The sequence below is a fragment of the Mirounga angustirostris genome, unplaced genomic scaffold (genome assembly GCF_029215605.1).
Source record: "Mirounga angustirostris isolate CCGP_5_RB_7025 unplaced genomic scaffold, mMirAng1.0.hap1 SCAF_4, whole genome shotgun sequence".
Taxonomy (NCBI): Eukaryota; Metazoa; Chordata; class Mammalia; order Carnivora; family Phocidae; genus Mirounga; species Mirounga angustirostris.
The window spans coordinates 14,438,552-14,462,288 of NW_026991712.1; the positions used below are offsets into that span (position 1 = coordinate 14,438,552).

A 23,737-nucleotide genomic window follows, 5' to 3' on the forward strand; every position below is an offset into this window, starting at 1 on the left:
TGGTTTCAGCTCAGGTCATGATCTCAGGCTTGTGAGATCGAGCCCTGTGTTAGGCTCGGCACTCAGTGTGGAATCTGCTTGGGATTCTTTCAGTCTCTCTCTGCCCCTCACCAACCCCAGCTCACACATGCTCTCTCTCTCTCTCAAATAAATAAATAAGTAAATAAATAAATTAATTAAATAAAATCTTTAAAAAAAATAAAATAAAAATCTTAAAAAAACCCAATTACCTCACCAGTAATAAAAAGGTATTGATATCATGTACCTTCTGATATGAATGCACTGAGAAGGGCATAATATCACTACTGTGGAGAGACCATCCCAACCATCTCATCCACACCAATGCAGTGAGTTTGGGACCATCTCTTCTGTACTCTGTATTTTCTTGGAAAAACCTACATAGGCACTCATACTCCTTAAAGCAGTGATACCTATGGATACAGAAGCTGAAATACCATTAATTTAGCTGACTTTATCAACAATCATCACAAAATAGAATCATGTTGATGCAAAATAAGCCCTCACTCTACTCGGGGGGGAAAAATTCAATTAGCAACAGAATCATGTAGAGCCACCCGTGGTTATGGAGATTTAGTGACTCACTGCAATTGAAAATTGCCTGTAGTGGTGGTGGTGCTATTTCCTTTTTATTCTAGCTTTGTGAGCCCCCAGCAACGATGCCTGGTTTCCACCTATCACAAAGCAAAATGAAACAAAAATCACCAGGGGTTAAAAGACCTAAATTGGATTACAGTCACACCATTTAGAAAACAAGGTTTTCCTGGTAATTGCATTCAGCTGAATAAATATCCTTACATTAGCTTATGGCCCATTAGTATTCTGATGGTGATTATTTTTACTTAAATGTGTCTGCCTCTGAATAAATGGGGAAAGGGTGGAATGATATGAGGTTTTGAGATGAAACGGATATTCTGTTCAGTAAACTAGAGTTTTTGGCATGGAGCTAGGACTGTGGGTGAGACAGAGATTACACAGAGATTTACTTAACATTATTTCTTTGCAAAGTTATCTACTAAAAGCATAAACTCATGTTTTTCAAACTTTGGTGCATGCCTCAGAGCCAGAAATACTGAGGTTGAGGCTCTTCCCTAGACATTCTGCATTAGAATCTCTATGGGTGGGACTCAGGAACCGACACTGCTAAACAGCTCCCAAGTAGTCCGGTGAATAACCAGTTTGAGGTATTCTGGTTCCAAATGTTTACCTGTCTTATTCCAAGTTATCAGTAATGATTCAAGTACAGATTGATCTAAAAGGACAAAGTCCACCACTGGAGATAGACCGAGGGTCAGCAAACTATGGCCCATGAGCTAAATCTGGCCCAACACTTGTTTTTGTACATAAAGTTTTATTGGAACACAGCCACGCCCATTTGCTTACAAAGTATCTATGCCAACTTTCTTGCTAAATGGCGGAGAGAGCAGTTATGACAGAGACCATATGGCCTGCAAACCCTAAAATATTTACTACCTGGACCTTTACAGAAAAAGTTTGCCCTGATGTAAATAGATGCCAGGGACTGAGAGACAAGGTAAGTAGGTAAGTTAAGAGATAGGCTGATAGAGTAGCTCGCTGCTAGCAAATTGTCATCTCCCTTCTCTGGATTTTTTTTCTAAGTGGGTATACTCTATTTTTTCCAGCTTTATTGAGATATAATTGAGATATATATAGATACACGTCTATATTTACATATAGCTATATATCTGTATCTATCTCTATATATCTATATATATACACATATATATATGATATTGTATAAGTTTAAGGTCTACAACATATTGATTTCATACATTTATATATTGTGAAATGATTCCCTCAGTAACATTAGTTAACTCCTCTATCATCTTACATAATTGACTTGTGTGTGTGTGTGTGTGTGTGCGTGTGTGGTGAAAACATTTAAGGTCAACTCTCTCAGCAACTTTAAAGTATATAATACAGTATTGTTAACTATAGTCACCATGCTGTACATTAGATCCCTGAACTTATTCATCTTATAAGTTTGTGCCCTTTGACAAACATCTCCCCTTTTCCCCCTCCCTCCAGCCCCTGGCAACCACCATTCCTGTTTCTATGAGTTTGGCTTCTTTCCATATATAAGGGGGATTCCATATATAAGTGAGATCATACAGTATTTGTCTTTCTCTATCTGACTCATTTCACTTAGCATAACACCCTTAAGTGTCATCCACATTGTTGCCAATAGCGGGATTTCCTTCTTTCTCATGGCCAAATAATACTCCATCATGTATATACATGGTGGCTCTTCATCAGACATTGTGCATCAGAATCTCTAGGGGTGGGACTCAGAAACAGACATTTCTAACACAGTCACCCATTCTTGGCTATTGTGAATATGCTGCAATGAACATGGGGGTGCAGATAGCCCTTGAAGACAGTGATTTAATTTCCTTTGGACTTTTACCCAGAAATAGAATTGCTAGATCATATGGTACTTCTATTTTTAGTTTTTTGTTTTTGTTTTTTTTTAGTAACCTCCATACTGTTTTCCATAGTGGCTGTACCATCTTCCCTGGATTCTAGCCTCAGCTCTGCCCCATACTAGAAGAACTTAAACTCCCTGAACTTTAGTTTTCTTTATCTGTAAAACATAGAAGGATTAGATTAAATAAAATAACATCTAAAGGACAAGTGCTATTGCCATCATTGTCCCAGGTATAAAAAAGAAGGATGAATAAATCATAGTTTGTGTTCTCGGCTTGCTCAAACATGATCTCTGGGTTCTATTTATCTTTAGCTTAAAAAGCTGAATTGTATAGTTATTAAGATGGTGGGTTCTGGAGTCAGATCTAGGACACTGTATAAAATCTGGTTCTGCCATTTACTAGGAATGTGATCTTGAGAGAGTTCTTTATGGTCTTTAAGCCATTCAGGAAAATGGATATAATATTTACTACAAAGTATCAAGGTAAGCTTAAACTAAACAATGCAGTTAAAGTGCTTAACACAGCACGGGTCTATAGTACATTGTTAGTACTAGTATGATTTACGTTGTAGCATTGGTTAATCAGTGGAGACACCACTGGATGGGGCCAGACAATTCTTTGTGCAAACCTCTCCAGAGCATTTAGAAACCCTGCCCACTAAATACCAGTAATGTCCTTCAAGTCAATGGGATAACCAAAACTGCCCCCAACATTTTGAAAATGGATAGAGAAATCCTATTGCCTCCTGGTTGAGAACCACTTAGGTAGTAAACTCCTTGAAGACTTGTTTATTTCTGTGCCCTCCATCCAACACTATGCCTAGCACATAGCTCAATAACCACTCAAAAAGAAATGAATGAAGATGAATGAATAAAACAGTATGACTTTGTAAATATGCTTCAAATGCCACCATTATATATTTATATTTTTTGTTGTACATGATTCTATTAGGTTTCTAGAATCCCTCATTAAATTGCAAATCGTTCCGGGGGAAAGTACTTTCAGCAGTTATTAACCAACATCAAGGTGGCTGAAAGCCAGCTGTGACAAAAGCCCGGGAGGAGTAGTTCATAGGACAGAGAGAAAGGAGGTGGACTGGTATTCAAGAACACAATCAAAATGGAAAGCTCTATATGATCTCTAATGGTGCCTCTGCATGAGTCTGTGCATGAAAATAAGAAAGTACACATAATGGGGGCCCAATGGGAGATGCATCTTTTACCCGCCTCCCCCCGTATTTTAAAAGAAATTGAAACCAAAGGTCCTTTTGCATTTACCATCCTCTTTCTCCTTTTTTATTTTTTAGAAGTAATCAAAATATCCAGTAATAATGGGTTTGGGATCATTATGGATGTCCATATGAGGTAGTATTTTAAGACCATTACAAATCATGTTTGCATGAGGTAGTTAATGACATGGGAGAATGCTCATGATATAATCTATATACACAGAAAGAGAGAAAAACCGGGAAGAAACATACCAATATATTAACAGTTGTAAATCTCTTTGTAATGAGATTACAAAATATTTTTAAATTGTTTTTACTTTTTCCTTCAGTTTCTAAAATTTCAAGGACCTCAAGTCAGCCAAAAAAAAAAAAAAAAAAAAAAAAACAGTCCACAAATAAAGAGAATAATATTCCTGACTGTATTTTCTTATTGCCAGGACCAAACGTGACAGGGCTTCTAGGTTATGGCTAGTATTTTTGTATTGCCTTTTTCTTTCACTCTTGTTTTCTATTATTGTTTTATAATTTTAAATTTATCGTTTCTCTCCCCCAGTATCCCAAGATTGGTTTCAATACCCTGTGGAGAGAAACACAGGACTAAACACATAGGCAAATGAGAAGAACTGTGAATTGTACGTCACAAGTGACTCCTGTACTCAGTTCTCTTCACTTGGAATCCAGATCATGTCCAGAATCTAGCCATGGTGTCTTCCCTTCTGAGGTTGGACATGTCCTTACATGATGAAACAGCGCACCAGAGGACGCTGAGGGGTCAATGACTGGTCAAGCTCAGAGCCCCTGGGAGCTACAGCCCTTCTCATCCCATATGTCAGTGCTGGGTTAAAAGCAGCGACATTTGAGAGAGGAGGCTTAGGGGAATCCTACTACATCTTCATCCTCTGCTTCTGATGCCTAGAACTGTGCCTGGAATCTTGAACATGTTCAATATCTTCTCTCTTTCTTACAGGCGCAAGCGACACCCCATATGCCTTTCTCCTCAATAATCAGTCTTCCCGAGATTACTAATCCGAAATTCTCTTCTCTCCTCTTTATTTTTTTTTTATTAGCTAAATTATTCTCATAAGTTCCTCACAGCTCCTGCTCGGGCAACTGTTTCTCTGCTCCACTGTCTCAAAGTTAGTGTCATCATGACTGCTTTGATTTTCTTTGCTGCTCAAAGTGCTTTACTCTGAAGAAGACATCCATTCCTGTGTCTTCAACAATAACACACGATCTTTACTTGAATATTTATCATCAGGACCCCAAACTCACAAAGTTAAATTCTGTAAAAATATTTACCAGACAATCGACAATTTATAAAAATCCGTCTCTACTCAAACACCCTTCCTTGTTTAAAACAAATGTCTCCGAGTCCATCAAGACAAGTAAGGCGGGCGCCTGGGTGGCTCAGTCGGTTAAGCGACTGCCTTCGGCTCAGGTCATGATCCTGGAGTCCCGGGATCGAGTCCCGCATCGGGCTCCCTGCTCGGCAGGGAGTCTGCTTCTCCCTCTGACCCTCCCCCGTCTCATGTACTCTCATTCTCTCTCTCTCAGATAAATAAATAAAATCTTTTAAAAAAAAAGAATTCTATTAAAAAAATAAAACCAGATTTTTAAAAAGATTTTATTTATTTATTTGACACAGAAAGAGAGAGAGGGAGAGAGTAAGCATGAGCAGGGGGAGCGGCAGGCAGAGGGAGAAGCAGGCTCCCTGCTGAGCAAGGAGCCCCATGTGGGGCTCAATCCCAGGACCCTGAGATCATGACCTGAGCGGAAGGCAGACGCTCAACCAACTGAGCCACCCAGGCGCCCCAGAGTTTTCTTTTTAAACTTAAAAAAAGAACTGTGCACATATATGGTTAAAAAAATTCAAAAGAGGGCGCCTGGGTGGCTCAGTTGGTTAAGCGACTGCCTTCGGCTCAGGTCATGATCCTGGAGTCCCGGGATCGAGTCCCGCATCGGGCTCCCTGCTCGGCAGGGAGTCTGCTTCTCCCTCTGACCCTCCTCCCTCTCACGCTCTCTGTCTCTCATTCTCTCTCTCGCAAATAAATAAATAAAATCTTAAAAAAAAAAAAAAACCTGGTAAAACCAGGGGCGCCTGGGTGGCTCAGTCGGTTAAGCATCTGCCTTCAGCTCAGGTCGTGATCCCAGGGTCCTGGGATCGAGTCCTGCATCGGGCTCCCTGCTCAGTGGGGAGTCTGCTTCTCCCTCTTCCTCTACCCCTCCCCCCTGTGCACTCGATCTCTCTCTTGTCTCTCTCTCTCAGATAAATAAATAAAATCTTTTTTTAGGGTGCTTGGGTGGCTCAGTCAGTTAAGCGACTGCCTTCGGCTCAGGTCATGGTCCTGGAGTCCCGGGATCGAGTCCCGCATCAGGCTCCCTGCTCGGCAGGGAGTCTGCTTCTCCCTCTGACCCTCCTCCCTCTCATGCTGTCTCTCATTCTCTCTGTCCCAAATAAATAAATAAAATCTTAAAAAAAAAAAAAAAAAAGACAAGTAAGGCAGTCATTCACTGATTATCACATGTAAACATCCACTAGAACCACTAACTACAAAAGCAATTCTATCTCACAGTAAAATTGCACATCTTGTAAAAGACGCAGGACTTCATGAGGTTGGAGTATAGCTGAAACACTTCCCAAGGCACGTGTATATGAGAACCCAGAAGAGTTACTTCGGTGAACAAATGAAGAAGATCAATTTATTAGGATGATGACAGAACAGGGGCTTCAAAGTCTTCACAGAAAATGATTTGAGTGTCAAAAAATTAAAAGAGTTTCTTGGGAAAAAAAATGATAAAATCTCAAATATTTTTGCAATATCTGTCCTCTTTATAATGATGCTCTAAGCATAAAACAGAGTACTTGAACAGCTAAAACAATCTTGGAAAAGAACAAAATCGAAGGTCATAATTTCAAGCTTATTACAAAGCTGCTGTAATCAAAACAGTGTGTTACTAGTACAAAGACACACGGACCAACGGAATATAATAGCCTAAAAATAAACCCTCACATATATAGTCAAGTGATTTTTGATAAGGATGTCAGGACTATTTTTTTAAAGATTTATTTATTTTAGAGAGAGAGAAAGAGTGTGCGCGGACACACTGGGGAAGGGGCAGAGGGAGAGGAAGAGAATCTCAAGCAGACTCCTGGCTGAGCACAGAGCCCCATGCGGAGCTTGATTCCATGACCCTGAGATCATGACTTGAGCTGAAACTAAGAGTCGGATGCTCAACAGAGCCCCCAGGCACCCCATGTCAAGACTATTCAATGGGGAAAGGACAGTCTTTCAACAAATGTTTGGGAAAACTGGATATTTATATGCAGAAGAATGAAGTTGTACCCTTATCTTATATCACATACAAAAATAAACTCAAAATGGATCAAGGACCTAAATGTAAGACCTAAAATTGTAAAGCTCCCAGAAGAAAACACAGGGGGAAAGCTTCATGACACTGGATTTCTCAGTAATTTCTTGGACATGTATAACAGAAAAAAAAAAAACGTCCTCGATCCTCTTGGGATCCCTGGCTGAGCTTGAAAATTAAACCGATAAAGACAGATTTAACAAGAGAAAGCACACCAATTTATTTAATGTAAGTCTTGGGTGACATGGGCACCTTCAAAAGGAAATCGAGACTCAAAGAAATGGTTAAATCTGAGTATTATTATGCTGGGTTTGAGGAAGAGTGGACAGTTGTGGAGAAATATGATGGGGCAAAGAGTATAAGCTAAGTGTAGTAAACTGGGGGAAATTTAGCAAAGCCTGTTGGTGTGACTTTTTGGCATTCCTTTACCTTCAGAGATAAGAATGCTCCTTTCCTCCAGGTATTGAGAGGGTACTTCTCACACAGGGTTTTTGATCACAAATTTTCTCAAACTCCTTCAGTTTAAAAATATTGAGTTTGCCAAGATGCCATACTTTGGGGTAGCATGCTCTGAACCCCATCAGATATGATATCAAAAGCATAGTCAAAACAGGTAAACATAGATAAATTGGGACACAAAGAAATTGAAATTCTGTGCATCAAAGGACACAACTAACAGAGTGAAAAGACAAACTATGAAATGGGAGAAAACATTTGCAAATCACATATCTGATCAGGTGTTAATATCCAGATAATATAGCAAACTCCAGAGATTCAACAACAACAAAAACCAAACAACCTAACTCAAAAATGGGCAAAAAACTTGAATAGACATTTCTCCAAATATAGATGAAAGAAGCATTTCTCCAAGGTATACAGATGGCCAATAAACACATGAAAAGCTGCTCACTGGGAAATGCAAATCAAAACCACAATGAGATATCACTTCACACCAATTGAAACAGCTACTATAAAAAGAAAACAAGGAAAAAGAAAAGAGGTGTTGGAGAAGATGTGGAGAAACGGGAACCCTCGTGCACTGACGGTGGGAATGGAAAATGGTATAGCCACTGTGGAAGAGTACGGCAGTTCCTCGCAAAACTGAAAATAGAATTTCCGTATATTCTACCAATTCCACATCTGGGTATAAAAAGAAGTTTCCAGGAGCTAGGGGGAGAGGGACATGGGAAGTTGTTGCTTAATGGGTATATAGTTTCAATCTTGCAAGATGCACAACAGTGTGAATATAGTTAACACTACTGAACTGTACACTTAAAAATGGGTAAGATGGGGGCGCCTGGGTGGCTCAGTTGGTTAAGCGACTGCCTTCGGCTCAGGTCATGATCCTGGAGTCCCGGGATCGAGTCCCGCATCGGGCTCCCTGCTCGGCAGGGAGTCTGCTTCTCCCTCTGACCCTCCTCCCTCTCATGCTCTCTGTCTCTCATTCTCTCTGTCTCAAATAAATAAATAAAATCTTTAAAAAAAAAATGGGTAAGATGGCAAATTTTATGTTATGTGTATTTTACCAGAATTAAAAAAAAACTATTTAAAAAGTTTAGAGGAAACTGTCATAAAAATCTAAAAGGATATTGCATTCAGATCGATTGCCAAAAGAGTCTAAATTTTCAGTCCATGTTGAAGAAGCAAGATTGGCTTCTTTACTATGTGTGAGATCTATGCATGAGAGACCAGTCAAAACTCTAATCAATATGCCAATGATTTATTTAAAAAAAAAGATTAAGGAATAAACATGCATTTATATTTTTTAAAGTAAAATGGAGTGAAGATTCTCATAACTGACTAGTGCACAAGTTTATTGGCTGTATGGCAACAACAACAATAACCAACAAGCAATTAATTATTTGTTCATTCTAAGAATTAGTAACCAGTTGGAATTATAATATAAATTGTTTTAAATATAAGATAAAAGTAATTGTTTGTAATTATCTGTTTCTTTTGAGGTCCCAATTTAATCAGTTTTTCACTAGTTATTGTTAAATATCGGTCTTGTCCCATGTGGATTTATTTAAATGATCTTTTTCCAATATAAATCTTCTTTGGATAATGGGGATCTCCTTCAATTATGTCCTCTATGCAATGACTTCTCACTCTATCTTTGCAATCTGAGTTTTCCAAATGCCCCAGGACATTTTTATTTAACGTGTTTCTCCATTAATTCAAATTCAAAGTAAAAAGTCAAAGCTATCATTGCCCCTCTAAATATTACTTTCCTATTTCTCAGTGTCATTATTGATGCCCAACCAACTGAAATGAGAATATCAGTGTCATTCTATCTACTGACTTCCATTTGCTCATCTATCATTTAATCAGTATCCAGACCCTGCTGACTTGGCTTCTGGAGAGTATCCTTCCCTGCCTCTTCTCCGTTCCCTCAGTGGTTGCCTAGTTCCGGTCTTTACTACTCATGTCTGGATGAGCACAGTGTTCATATCTTTTGTCTCCTCACCTCTCAGGTATTTTCCTATTCTAGTTCTACCCAAAAAAACACCCCCAGGTTAATCTTTCTAAAATGTAGCTCTGCTCCAATCCAAACAAAAATTTAAAAAAATTTACTCTCCCTGGAACATGTCTCTCTCTTCTGGTTTCTTGGCTTTTGCATCATTCCTTCTCCCTCAAATTCCCTCTTCCAAGTCTCCTGTCTCTCCAAAGCCTACTTAGATCCCAGTGCTGTCTTTCCTGATGAGCTCAGGCTGTTTTCTCCCCAGGAACACATTCTGCCTATATCCCTCAGAGGAGAAGTATCCATACATGTCAACTCCAGCTGTTTATAGCATAGAATCCAGAAGGGGGAGACTGGATACGTCCTAACTGCATAATTTTGAATAAAGCTCTCAATGGGTATAATGATTACAAACAGTTATTTGTTGAGCACCTACTGTGCGTTAAGCACTTTATATTTATTATAACTGCCATCATTTATTGAGTACTTGTGGGGTACCAAATCCTAAATATCATTACATAAATCAATCCACATAAGAACTCTGTGAGGTAGGTGGTATTATTAGCCCCATTTTTCAGATGAGGAAACTAAGGCCGAGAGAAGATTTGTAACTTCACAAAGAAAGTTGCTTCTACTAAGCGGGAGAGCAAGGATTCAAACCTGGAGTGTCCTGATCCTGAATCTATGTTCTTCACCACTACCCTGCATTACACTATGACATGCTGTTTAATCTGACAGCCACCCTATGGGACATATATTATTTTGCCCACTTTGAAAAATGATTAAAATTAAATTCAAAAAAGTTAGGAAAACCTCTAAGATGTGGTGAGTGGTAATGGGAGACCTTATATCCAAGTCTGTGAGACTCCATTAAATGTTATTTTTTATTATGCTTGTGTTCTTGAGACTAACATGACTACTTCAAAAGTTATTGTGGGAATTAAACAGGATCATACAGGTTCTTTATAAATGCTAATAAACTACACTGAATGTTGGGTTGAGTTCCCTGTGAGCACATTCTAATGCTACCACCATGCCTATTAGTTTTAGACAAATAGTCTCTGAACTTTAATCCATACTTCTGTTGGTCTTTTTATTGGTTTGGAGATGTAGTAATTGACGTATAAATTAAATATATGCATTACTGCACTAATTAATCTTGATTGTATCTCTTTTTAAGTAATTGGTCTTATGCTAGTTTCTTATCTGTGCTTCAGCTTCCTGATCCTTTAAATGGGGACACTGGGATATATACTGGGTGTTGTGAGAGTTAAAATAATTAATACATGTAAAACATTTAAAACAGCACCTGGTATACAGTAAAATGTATAAAATGCCACATATAATTATTATGATTGTGTCTATTATAAATACACACAAAAAATAAATTTAAAGACAATGAAAAATATGAAACAAATTCTATTTCATAAACTTACCTAAAAATATTACTAATATTAATTTTAGCAAGAGAAATACAATTTAATATGCTCTGTTGCTTTTGAAAAGTCTGGACACAACATTTTGTGGTACAGTGATTTCATGGACTGGTTCAAAATCTATTTCGTTTCTTGATCTTACTGACTGCCTAATTGAAAAAATATACTTCACAAAGAAGGTCCTTATGGAAAAAGCATATTCATATACAAGTAACCATATTAGCTCAAATTATTTTAAGTCCTGGTCCCTACTTTTGGTCCCATTCACAAATAATTCTAAGTTTAATGTTGATATTTGACTGATAAATTTTCATTTTATATAATATCAGTCTTTTTTTTAATTAGTGGAAAGCATTTAATATTTATGGTTTTTTACAAATGGTCTTAAAACCTACTGAAAGTCTTCATTTGGAAGATTTTTGAACAGACAAGAAAATTCAGCTTTAAAGCCTTATTAATATCAAAATCTGAGTTTTATAGGTTAAAATACATCCATCTTCATCTCAGGAACAAAAATCGCATAATGATGGAAATATTTTTAAACATATTTTCAAAATTCTTTCTCCAAATCATGAATTTCTTTCAAAAAGCTGTTATTTTCAGGAATGCCTGGGTGGCTCAGTCAGTTAAGTGTCTGCCTTCGGCTCAGGTCATGATCCCGGGGTCCTGGGATCGAGCCCCGCATCGGGCTCCCTGCTCCGCGGGGAGCCTGCTTCTCCCTCTGCTGCTCCCCCTGCTTGTGCTCTCTCTCTCTCAGACAAATAAAAAAAATTTTTAAAAAGCTGTTATTTTCTCATTTATTATCAAAAACATTATCTTTACCTCAAAGGCATCGATTAAGTGGGTATATTTTGTCCTAAAATCACTGTCAGATTATCTATCTATCACCAATAGCCATTATTTTTAATCCCATGATATGTCTGGAAAAGAGTCCAAAACAGAAGAACAAGGTTTGCTGTTCTTCCATTTTTGTTGTTGTCGTTATTTTGGCTTGAATTATTAGTATCATTTTTGTTTTTTAAGTGGGCTCTACACCCAGCGTGGGACTTGAACTCACAACCCCAAGGTTAAGAGTCACATGCTCTACAGACTGAGCCAGCCAGGAGCCCTTGTTAGTAGAATTTTGACCTGCAGTTTCTTTGCAGGAAGTATTTTAAGTCACTTACATGTTTTAAGAGGGCTAGTATATTAAAATCAGTAATACAGGGGCACCTGGGTGGCTCAGTCCTTAAGCGTCTGCCTTCGGCTCAGGTCATGATCCCCGCGTCCTGGGATCCAGCCCCGCATCAGGCTCCTTGCTCCGCGGGAAGCCTGCTTCTCCCTCCCCCACTCCCCCTGCTTGTGTTCCCTCTCTCGCTGTGTCTCTCTCTGTCAAATAAATAAATAAAATCTTAAAAAAAAAATCAGTAATATAGTGTACAAATACACGTCATCAAGAATGTGTGAACTGCAATCTGTCACCATACATTCATAGCAAATGAATGAAAGAGTTGGCCACCACCAGCTTCTAAATTATAGAGTCCCCATCCTTGCAGTGCCCTTGCAGACCGTGTGACACCGAATCATCTAACTTACCTATTTGGTGATGGAGCCAGTTATCAGTCCACATATTAAATATCAGTAAAGCTTGGTGTATTTCTATTTTATTAAGATAAAATCTAAACAGAAATTGAAGTTCTAGTATTTTCTTTAGGGATATTCTTGCACATCCCTAGAATGTATCCAACCCCATTTGGAGAGGACCCCACTAAAGCTATGTCCTGCCAATAGCGCCGCCATGTGGTCACCAAAGAATAGCATGAGGCATGCTTTTTCTCAGACCTCTATTCTTCCCATTAAGGAGACTCCCAACAGCTTTCCTTTCTTCTGTCCTTCATTGTCTTTACCATCAAACTCAAACAAATTAAGACAAACACATCATTTTAAACTACATCTCTCTCTTGTTTCACTTATATTCCCCACGTATGTTCTTCCTGCTCCTTTATTCTTGTGAGCTGAAAATTCATCATTGCATATAAGCGTAAAGATGGTATTAGTTATATGTCAGCATTCAAGAAAATGGAAACTATCCATTTTTATCTAAAATTAAACAGGAATTCTCAATTTCAAACCTTTGCAGATTCTTAGACATCTCCTTCAGGATTCCTGTTTTTCCCTTAAACTTCTACCCATATCCTCATCTTCCCCTCGTTGCATCTGTTGGCCTTAAGCATTAGCCTTCAAAAGACATGTTTCCACCTTTTTCTTATTCAGTTTTAACATTGCTGTTTCAGGGTCTCCAGTCCCTGGGAAGAAGCAGTAAGCACAATCCACTCTGTCTCTTTCACTGAACACAGCTACAAAACAGGGACGGAATATACAATAAACGTACTCAGAGGCTCTGAGAAGTGAATAGTAGCAAGACAATTGGGAAACAAGATCAGACTTTGAACTACCACCAATCAGTGGTGATTTTTTCATTTTTTTCTGCCCTCAGGTGTCCCCCCACCTGAGTACAATGTAGCCTGGAACCAGCAAATGAGTATCAGCACAGAGAGCTCCAGAAGAAGCCCTTAATTTGGCCTCAAGAAGTGCAAAGAAAATATATAAACTTCCCTCCTCATTTTTTTTCCTTCTGTTTCATACCCCGGTCCCTAAGAAATGCCCTGGTAGAGATGGCAGAGGTCCCCCACGGGAGCCCACTGACTGGGGAGGGTGTTGGAGGGCCCTTCCTCTCTGTGGAGCTGCAATTCCAAGAAGGTGGGATAAAGCAATTAATTTTTACTCTCTTTGTCTCTCTCTGTCCTCCCAGAAGTTGGCCCCAGACATGGACGTAGTCCATGTGAAATGTGAGGCAGGGGAAGATTAACTAAAGCCCCAGCTTTCTAGCTAAAGGTGCAAAAGGGGACACCCAGGGAACAAATACCAGTAGATTGCAAAATGGAAGGAGATCAAGAAAGTGACCCCATGAAGTTACTTATAAACTCCCAGGCATTCCCCCAAGCTGTGCATGCATGGACATGATCGTAATCAGCATATCAAAGAATTCCAGAACTGAACACGCAAGCCACTGCCCACATCTCAGCCTGATCCCTGCATGCCACACACAGGGGACAGATCTAACTGGACCTGCAAAGGCTTTAAAACCTGAACTGACATTGGAACGGTAGCCCACAGAAGAAAGGTTGGAACCTGTAGCCTGAATCTAACCAGGCCAGTTGCCTGATACAACAGAAACTCCCCTATCCACTTAGGAAAAGACAATCGACAGACAACAACCACAAGATGACACAGTGTTATGCGCTGAATTGTGTTCCCCCCAAATTCACATCCACTTGAAGCCTTCAGCCCTTGTACCTCAGCATGTGACTGATTTGGAGATGGGTCTTTTGAAATGCGACTGAGTTAAAATGAGGCCATTTGGGGGGCTCTAATCCAATCTGACTGGTGTCCTTATAAGGAGAGGGAACTCAGACACACAGAGACCCCAGGGATGCACGTGCACAGAAGACACAGTGAGAATGCAGCCACGTGCAAGCCAGGGAGAGACGCACTGGAAGACACCAAACCTGCTGCCGCCTTGGTCTTGGGCTTCCAGCCTCCAGAACCGTGAGCTGCCGTCTAAGCCCCCAGTCTGTGGTCATTGTTATGGCAGCCCTGGTAGACTCATACACACAGATAACATAACTTTCGGACAGAGACTTTAAAGCCGCTATCTTTAAAATGCCACGAGCAATAGCAAACATTCTTGAAACATCTGAAAAAAAAAAAAAGTAGACAATCTCAGCAAAGAAATAAAATATCAGAAGAATCAAATGGAAATTTTAGAAACAAAAAGCACAGTAACCAAAAGCTCTATCAATAAGCTTACTAGATGGGTTCTGACATGACAGAGAAAATCGTCAGTGAACCTAAGGATACATCAGTAGAAGTCATCCATCCGAACAACAAAGAGAAAGGGGATTGAACACAACATAGTCACAGGGACCTGGGGGGCTGTAAAAATCAGGTCGCTGGAGTCCCAAAAAGATAGGAGAAAGAGGACGGTGCTGAAAAAATATTTGAGGAAATAATGGCTGAAAATTTCCTCAGTCTGGCAAGAGACTTAAACCTACAGATTTAAGAAAACGAAGCAAAACACATACAGGATAAGCCCTCAAAAATCCAGGCACGTCCTAATCAAACTTTGAGAAACTAACAAAGAAAAAAAAAAGTATTTAAAGCAGCCAGAGAGAAATAGATTCCTTACCTATGGGGGAACACTTGGAATGACAGATTTCAGAAACCAAATTAGACGGAAGAACCGGAGCTCTCACAAATGACACCCAAAGCGTGACTCATTAAAAAAAAAAAAAAAAATTATAAACTGAACTTCATTAAAATTAGAAACTTCTGCTCCGCAAAAGACATTGTTAAGTGATTGAAGAGACAAGCAACAGACTAGAAGAAACTAATTAGATATTGACAAGGGACATGTATATGTAGATATAGATGGAACTCTCAACTCAACAGAAAGAAAACAAAAACCCGATTTTAGAAATGGGCAAAAGAATAGAGGATACTGGTATGGCAGATATGCATCTAAAAAAGATGTTCAACATAATGAGCCATTAGAGAAATGCAAACAAAAAGCATAAGATGCCACTACAAGTCTATTAGAATAGCTGAAAAAAAAAAAAAAAGATACCAGTAATACTAAGTGCTAGTGAGGATGCAGAGCAACTGAAAGTCTTGTATATTGCTGGTGGGAAAGTTAAAATGGGACAGCTACTCTGGAAAACAGTTTAACGGTTTCTTACAAACATAACGTGTGTCCTATGAGTCAACAGCAATTCCACTCCTAGGCATTTCTCCTTGAAAAATGAAAACTCGTATTCCTGCAAAAACCCTACACCTGAACGTTTTTACAGCAGCCCTATTTCCAGTTGCCAAAAACTGGATACAGCCCGAATGCCCTTCAGTGGTCAGGCGGATGCGCAGACTGTTGCATGCTCACAGAATGGACTACTACACAACATTAAAAAGGAACAAACCATTGATAGATTCAACAATGTGGATGAACCCCAACAGGATCATAGAAAAGACTGATCTCAAAAGATTCCATTTACACAATATTCTTGAAGTGACAAAATGCTAGTAATGGAGTGATGGGTGGTTTGCCAGGAGTAGGGGTGGGGGCTGCCATCACGAGGTAGTTTGGGGGGCACCATAACCGTTTGGTAACCTGACCATGGAGGTGGCTCCATAAATCATACGTGTGTTCAAGTTCGAAAAACTACGTACCCCAAAACAGTCAATTTTCCTCTATGATAATTTAAGACATAGAATTAATAAATGAAAGAATATATTCTTGTGTTTTATTTATTCATTTGGTAACATTATTACTTTTCTAAAAACGCCCATTGTCAGATATTACATACATTATTGGAGGAATGAGCCTTTGGCAACTAGCCTGGAAATCTAAATACAACACATCGCAATATTTTCAGCAAAAAGTTGTATTTTGAGTTAACCTTGACGAAGACGGAGGACTTTGATTCAAAAGTCAAAGAAGCAAGACGGGGCCAAAGCAAGACTAACGTGGGGGGTGGGGGCCGGGAAGAGAGCTGTGTGCAGAAAACAGGGCCAGGGACAGTGAGTGGGTGTGGGGTCCTCAAGGAGAGAGGAAAGGAGGGGTGTCCCAAGAGGAAAACATCAGGCCTGCGGGAGTTTGAGCTTTTAATCAGTGGCTTATTTACCTTAAGGAGGCTGAAGAAACTATTTCAAAAAGAGAGAGATTGATCTTTTCAGTCACCAAAGGTTAATTCGGCTACTCTAGGCCACTTGTCTTCCTCTGCGGGGGCTGCTACAGTAACAGAACCCACAGACCGGGGGCCCATAAACAACAGCAACGGATTTCTCAGGGTTCTGGAGGCTGGGGGGTCCAAGATGGAGGCTCCGACAGATTCAGTGTCTGGTGAGGACCACTTACTGGTTCACAGCATCGTCTGGTTGGGACCTCACATGTCAGACGGGGCGAGAGGGCTCTCTAGGGTCTCTTTCATAAGGGCACTAATCCATTCCGGATGGTTCCAGCCTCTTGACCTCATCTCCTCCCAAAGGCCCCATCTCCTCAGACCCACACACTGAGGGTTCAGATATGAACACATCAATTTTGGGGAGACAAGCATTCAGTCCTTCATACCACCCCCTCCGCAGGTAAGGGGGTACCAGAGCAAGATGCGGTAAATTCTAGAAATAACTTTTTTTTTTTCCTTTTTGCCACAAACACAGATACATATAGAATGTGTGTGTAGGATTGGGGCTGAGGACTGCAGGGAGGCGGCAGCCAGGGGGCTGCTCCCCTGAGACTTGGCTAGGAGCAGAATGTGTCAAGTACAAGCAAGACCTACCCGTTGTGGTGATCCCGGCGGAACACGCCTTCTGCAGGGACTGTTTCCAGGTGCTTTCTGTCCCCAAGTTCAGATCCATGCTTGGGAAAAGCCAGCTGATCCTTCTGGGCAGGAAGGTTCTCCCAGCGTGGGGGCAGGGCTGGGGTGGCGGGGGAGTCGTTTATCCAGCTGCATGGTCTGGCAGATCCTGGAGGGCCTGAGTGCAGATTCTGCCAAAAGACTGCACTTGGTGCCAGGGGTTGGCTGTGTCCACAAGGGAGCAGCCTGGAGCCAGAGTCCGGAGGTCAGGGCGAAAGCCCTGTGGAGATGAAGCCGATTCTGCCGGCCGCCTGCTTCCCGAGCACGCTGTCGGAGGAGGTGGTCACGGGGAGGACAGGACTTCCGGTTGGCCCTGGAGCAAAAGGAGGCTCCCCACCCCCTCCGCCGGCCTGGGAAGGTACATTCAGCCCAGCACTAACACAGTAGGAGCGGCTCAAGGGTGCAGCCCGAGGGTGGGAGGTGCCGGCTGGTCCGAGGCCTAACCCCATTATAACTGCTAAGATTCTGGCTGGCCCGTGCAGAGGTCTACTGGTCTTGCGGGGCCCACAACAAGCCTCCTGGGTCAGCTCCCTTACCTATTAAACCTGCCAATCGACCTATCTGGAGTGGCCTGCCTCTTTCTTCGCCCTGCCTTCCCTGTGCCGGGCGATTTTACCTGGGGATCTCCCAAGGTTTCAGACCAGCACACAATCCACACACGTTGTCCGTTGCCTTAAAAGAGGCGCTTAGCCTGCCGTGGTGCTGTGTTGCTTGGCCCGGGAGCCGGTGGGGGCTGAGAGGCCCAACACGGGGCCGGTGAAGAGTTTTCTCCAGCAGCAGCATGCTCTGAAGGCTGATGGGCCAGAGACAGACCGCGCCCGGCCCAGCAGAGGATCCCGCGGAGCCCGCCTGGGCCACCCTCAGCTGCCCAGACCAGGGCTGCGTCCGGACTGTCCCACTCCCATCCAAGTACTAACCAGGCCCGACCCCGCTTAGCTTCCGAGATCAGACGAGATCGGGCGCCTTCAGGGTGGTATGGCCGTAGACTCACTGAAGACACCCAGGGACCAGGGGGAGCTTCTGCAGGCCCGGTGGACACACCTGACTCTGCCCGTGGCCTGGACACTCTTCCATTCCAATAATGGAGTTTAAATCTCTCTGTCTTGAATGTGAGCAGAACTTCATGACTCGTTTTCAACAAACAGATGTGGTGTAGGTGATGGTACGTGACTTCAGATGTTAGGTCATAAAAAACATGCACCCCTGTGCCTCTCTCCCTCTCCCTCGCTTTGTTCTGGGGGGAAGACAGCCATCATGCCACGAGGGGTTTCCAGAGCCCTCTGGAGAGTCACTTGAGGCTTCCCATCAACAGCCAGCACCACTGTGAGTGGATCACATGAAAAGACTACCCTCCACCTGGGTTCTCCAGCTACAGCCAAGTCTTTAAATGACCGCAGGTTCAGCTAACACCTAATTACACCCTCATGAGAAACCTCAAACCCCCAGGCGGGGTGAGGGATAATAAATGAGTCTTGCTGCTCGAAGCTCCTAAGTTACACAGCATTAGATAACTAATACAAAGGCTAGATGCATTGGCCTTCATATATGTTACCTTATTTAATTCTCTTAAAGTACATCTCTTACTACAGATCGGCAACCTGCTGCCTGGAATTATTCAAGAATTTATCGCAGGGTCAGGGAGCTAATTTACAAGCTGGAATTCACACTCCGGACAGGTCATATGATCGAATGCCAGGCACCAGAAACACAGAAAGGGAAACAGTAAAGTGGGGGGTTGATCGGAGGAGACGGCATCAAATAGAAGGGTCATCAAGTTCAGCTGGAAGAAATGAAAGAGCTAAATTCGCAAATCCAGTAGGGTAAGGAGTAGAATCTTAAGCAAAGGGAAAAGTGAAACAAGATGAGAAAAAGGCAGAACTATGGAATGATTTGTATTCCTTTAATGGCAGTTGGGAGGGTAGCTGAGAACACAGCAGGAATGGGTCAAAGTGGAGAGTCTCTGGCAAACCTACCCTGCTCATTTTCTGTTACTCGTCACCCTGGCAATAGGACCTCCGCCTTATGGTAATGATATTTAAATGAGAAAAGTGCATGCAAATGAAGTAACTTGTGATATTATTGGTGAGGGTGTTCCCATTTGTCCAGTTTGCTCCATCTTCTCAGGAGATGAGTACAAATGGGAGTAGTTTTGTCCCAGAAAAAGAATGGGAACACAGAGACTATGACAAGAGCTTGGGCTTGGAAGGTCTTCCATAGACCACTCATCTGTTTCTTTCCCCCCAAAACCCTGGTAGGAATCAGGGTTAAGTAATAAATCTTGCAATTGTTCATGCCTGATCCATTCTGGCTTTAATGCTGAGGGAAATCCTCTAAGTCAAGGCCCCAGCCTGGCCAGCCAGTCACTCCCAGGGCCCTGGGTAAGGAAGGGGTCAGAACCCTATGGGTGCCCAGCTGCCTGGACTGCTCTGCCTGCTTTGGCCATTTCTGCAGGGAATTAGGTGGCCCAGAAAGAGTGTATTCGTTTCCTAGGGCTGCCTTGCTGAGTAGCATGAGCAGGGTGGCTTAAAAGAAAAATTCATTATCTCATAGTTCTGGAGCTTCAGAGTCCAAAATCAAGGTGTCACCAGGGCCATGCTGTCTCTGAAGGCTTGTGTCGGGGATCCTTCCTTGACTCTCCCTAGCTTCTTGTGGTTTGCAGGCACTCTTGGCTTGCAGTTATTAACACTTCAACCTTCACTGTCACATGGCCAGCTTCCCTGTGTGTGTCCATGTGTCATCTTATAAGGACACCAGTCGTGTTAGATTTGAGACCACCCTAGTGACCTCATCTTTGTTTAATTTAAATTCAATTAGCCAAGGTGTAGTACATCATTAGTTTCTGATATAATGTTCAATGATTCATTAGTTGAGTATATCACCCAGTGCTCATTATATCACGTGCCCTCTTTAATGCCCATCACCCAGTTACCCCATCCCCCCACCCACCTCCCTTTCCACAACCTCAGTTTGTTTCCCCGGAGTCAAGAGTCTCATATGGTTTGTCTCCCTCTCTGATTTCTTCCCATTCAGTTCCCCCCCCACCCCTATTATCCTCTGCACTATTCCTTATGTTCCACATATGAGTGAAACCATATGATAATTTTGTTTCTCTGATTGACTTACTTCCCTAGTGACCTCATCTTAACTTGATTACATCTGCAAAGATTCTTCTGCATGTAAGGTCTCATTTTGAGGCATTGTGCATTAGGATTTCAATATAAGAATTTGGTGGGGGGAAGCCTTCAACCCATGACAGAAAGGGAGCAGAACCGAGAGTCAACAAAAAGAGATCAAAGGAGAAATGACCCAAAATGAATAGCCCAAGTTCATTCACACTTTATATATACCCACCTGCACTCCTATGACAGTCCTTCCTTTGTCTCTTCACGTCACTTGCAGTCCCCACAATATCACAGTTAATCTAAGAGATAAGGTGCCAGACTTAGAACGAGAATATTTGGCTCTGTGGGACTCTGCTGCTGAGTGTGTGACTTTCTCAAGTTGCCCACCTGAGCACCTGATCATTGACCTTCAAATGAGTGTCCCTCAAACATGCAGCAGCTCATGGGTCACCTGAGCTTTGGTGAAGCATTCACACCGGGCAGGACTTTCATCAACACAGGAGACACCTACTCCCTAGACAGGTGCTGGGTCCAACATATATCTCTGAGCTCCCATCATGACATCTGCAACTCAACCTTACAGAAAAGCACAGGGAACGGGAACACCCATCCATAAATACTTAGGGAACAATCTGGAAGTGGCACACATCCCTCCTGGTCACATTCCATTGTCCACAACTCAGCTATCTGGTCACATTCAGAAGCCAGGAAGGCTGAGAAATGAGATTTCTAGCTGGGCCATGTTTTCAGCTAAAAATCAGTAGTTTATTATTAAAAGTAAAAGGGCAGAAAGCTGCTAGTAGGAAACTGTTACCTACTTAATATGCATATGTTTTATATTGTGAACATTTTCTGTGCCACAATCTTTAAAAGTATTTTAATATTTACATAGTTTTCAACCACTATTATATAGTTGTATAATTTACACCATTATTTCCCTCTTGTTGGACATTTGTGTTAACTTTTTCACAGTATAAATAATGTTGCGAAAAGCAAACTCATCCTTGTGTAATTCTTTGATCATGCCCTTATGATAATCTTCTAAAAGGCTTGCTTGAGGCCCCAGGACCTAGGTAATTGTTACAGGGACCAAATTAGCCTGAACAACTGTTGATCTAAGTCATCTTTGAGAAAAGTGAATCTTCCATGTTCTTGGCATACTCTGCCCCTCCCCCAGGCCACCTTGCTTTGGCCAGCTCTCCTTCTAGGCTCAGAGCTGGTTATCAGCAGCAAGGTACTTGGGAGGTAATTTGTTTATAGCCAGATGTGCCATTGCTGGATATTTTCAGGGAGTTTGATTTGAAGGGCTTGCCTTGATATTGTGTGTCATGTGTCTCTAGGCCATTGGTATGTACTATTTTTACTCATCAACTGTATTTGTATACTGCTTTACAATTTGCAGATACTTAACCACACATGATCTCATTGGCTGGATCCAACAGTGATTTTTCCGAAACACAAATCTGATACTAACATTTCCATAGCTTCAACCCTTTGAAGTCTCCGTGGCGCTCTCAGATTCAAGTCCAAATTCCTTAACATGATTTATAAATCTCTAAGACTGCCATATCAATTAGCTTTTACTGAAGAAGAAAAAAAAAAAAAACACTCAAAATTTAGTTGAATAAAATAATAGCCATTTACTTAGCTCATGATTTTCTGAGTCAGCAATTTGGGCTGGGCTCAGCTGGGCAGTTCTTCTGATGAGCTTTGCTGGGCTCACTCATGCATCTGTGGTTAACAGCAGGTCAGCTAGGTAGCTCTGCTTCTGAAGATAGTTGACTCCAGGCCAGGGATGACCAAGAAGACACTGGGGGCAAGTGTCTCTCACCTTCCAGCAGGTTATCATGGACTTAAAAAATTGTCAGTGTCAGTCTCCAAGAGCAGCAAGAAACTTTCCTGTGCAAGCATTTTTCAAGCCTCTTTTTGTTCTTCCTCTTATATTTACTAATTTCTCATTGGCTGAAGCAAGTCCCATAGGTGATTCAGATTCAAGGGATGAAATGGGAAAATAGATGTCCCCTGTTGCTAAGAAGAAAAGAGGATGTGTCCATTTTCACCATCTCCCACAACTTCCTTTTCTAGTCTCATCTCTTTGTGTCCCTGTTTTCATCTTCACAGACTCTGTTCCAGCCCAACAGAACTGCTTACAGCTCCCCATCCTGCCTTCTTCTTTTACATTTCCAGGCTCTGGTTCAGGCTAATGCCTTGCCTACTATGCTCCTCCATTATTCCCCTGGCTGAGTCTAACTGGGTCCCATCCTAGATGTCCCTTCCTCCAGGAAGCCTTCTCTCCTCCCCAGACAGGGGTAGATATTCTTTTTTGGTGTTCTCTATGCTTCTTCTTCCAGCCCTTACCAGGTTCTGTTACAAATGTCTGTCTTCTTGTCCATTTCTCCCGCAAGACTATAAGGTACTTGACAGCATTTGTTAACTGTTACGTACTTGATACCTAGGGCCAGATAGTGGGAGCACGAAAGCCATTCACTGGTCTACTGACTAACTGCACGTGAATGAGTGAAAGAAAACAGGTGTAGGAAAGCCTTTTGCACATCTGTAAGCACCCAGCATCATGAGGATGGAATCTATGAGTTGGAGGGCACCTTGGTTCTCTTCTCGTCTATGTACAAACCCTTGGAACAACATGGTTAAAAATTGCTCCTCAGTCCATCAGGCACACCATAGAGATGAAAATGCCTCCCTTTCAGCAGAGCTCCTTCTATTGTTTAACTGCAGGCTCAAAACTCTCTCTTTCCAATTGAACCCAAAACTATTTCCTCGTGCCTTGCACCTGTTGTGTGAGACCTTCCGTCTGAAGCCTCAAAGGCAAAGATTAATCTCTTTGCCACACATCAGGCCTCTTCCTCTGAGATGGAGCAAGCGTTGCTCCTAGCATGTTCTTACAGCCCTCACCATCCTGCTGGCCCTCCTCGGGGCATGCCCAACATGTCTCTGCTTCTCTTGGAAAATGACATCCAGAGCTGAACAAGCTCTTCCCCTGGGATTGAGAGATGCATCTCTCTGTATACCAGTCATCAAGACCATGGCAGCAGCAGCGAAGTTTAGGAGTGCTGGGAATTGCAGCTCCCATAGAAACGGAACTCAGGCGCAAATCAAAATATTAGGATGACATTTCTAAAAAGCACGTTTCATCTGGCACTGGTACGAGGACAACCTGCGCCTTTTTTTTTTTTTTTTAAACCT

The 23,737-nt window shown here is 41.8% G+C and overlaps 1 long non-coding RNA gene across 1 annotated transcript in view; it reads right to left on the reverse strand.

Annotated features, from left to right (window-relative positions):
- LOC123858723 (uncharacterized) overlaps positions 1–23,737 on the reverse strand; it is a 63,361-nt gene that overhangs the window by 24,912 nt on the left and 14,712 nt on the right. The window contains exon 8 of the long non-coding RNA XR_010410509.1: positions 20,763–20,832. This is a non-coding gene — a long non-coding RNA (uncharacterized LOC123858723). The remainder of the gene's footprint in view (positions 1–20,762; positions 20,833–23,737) is intronic.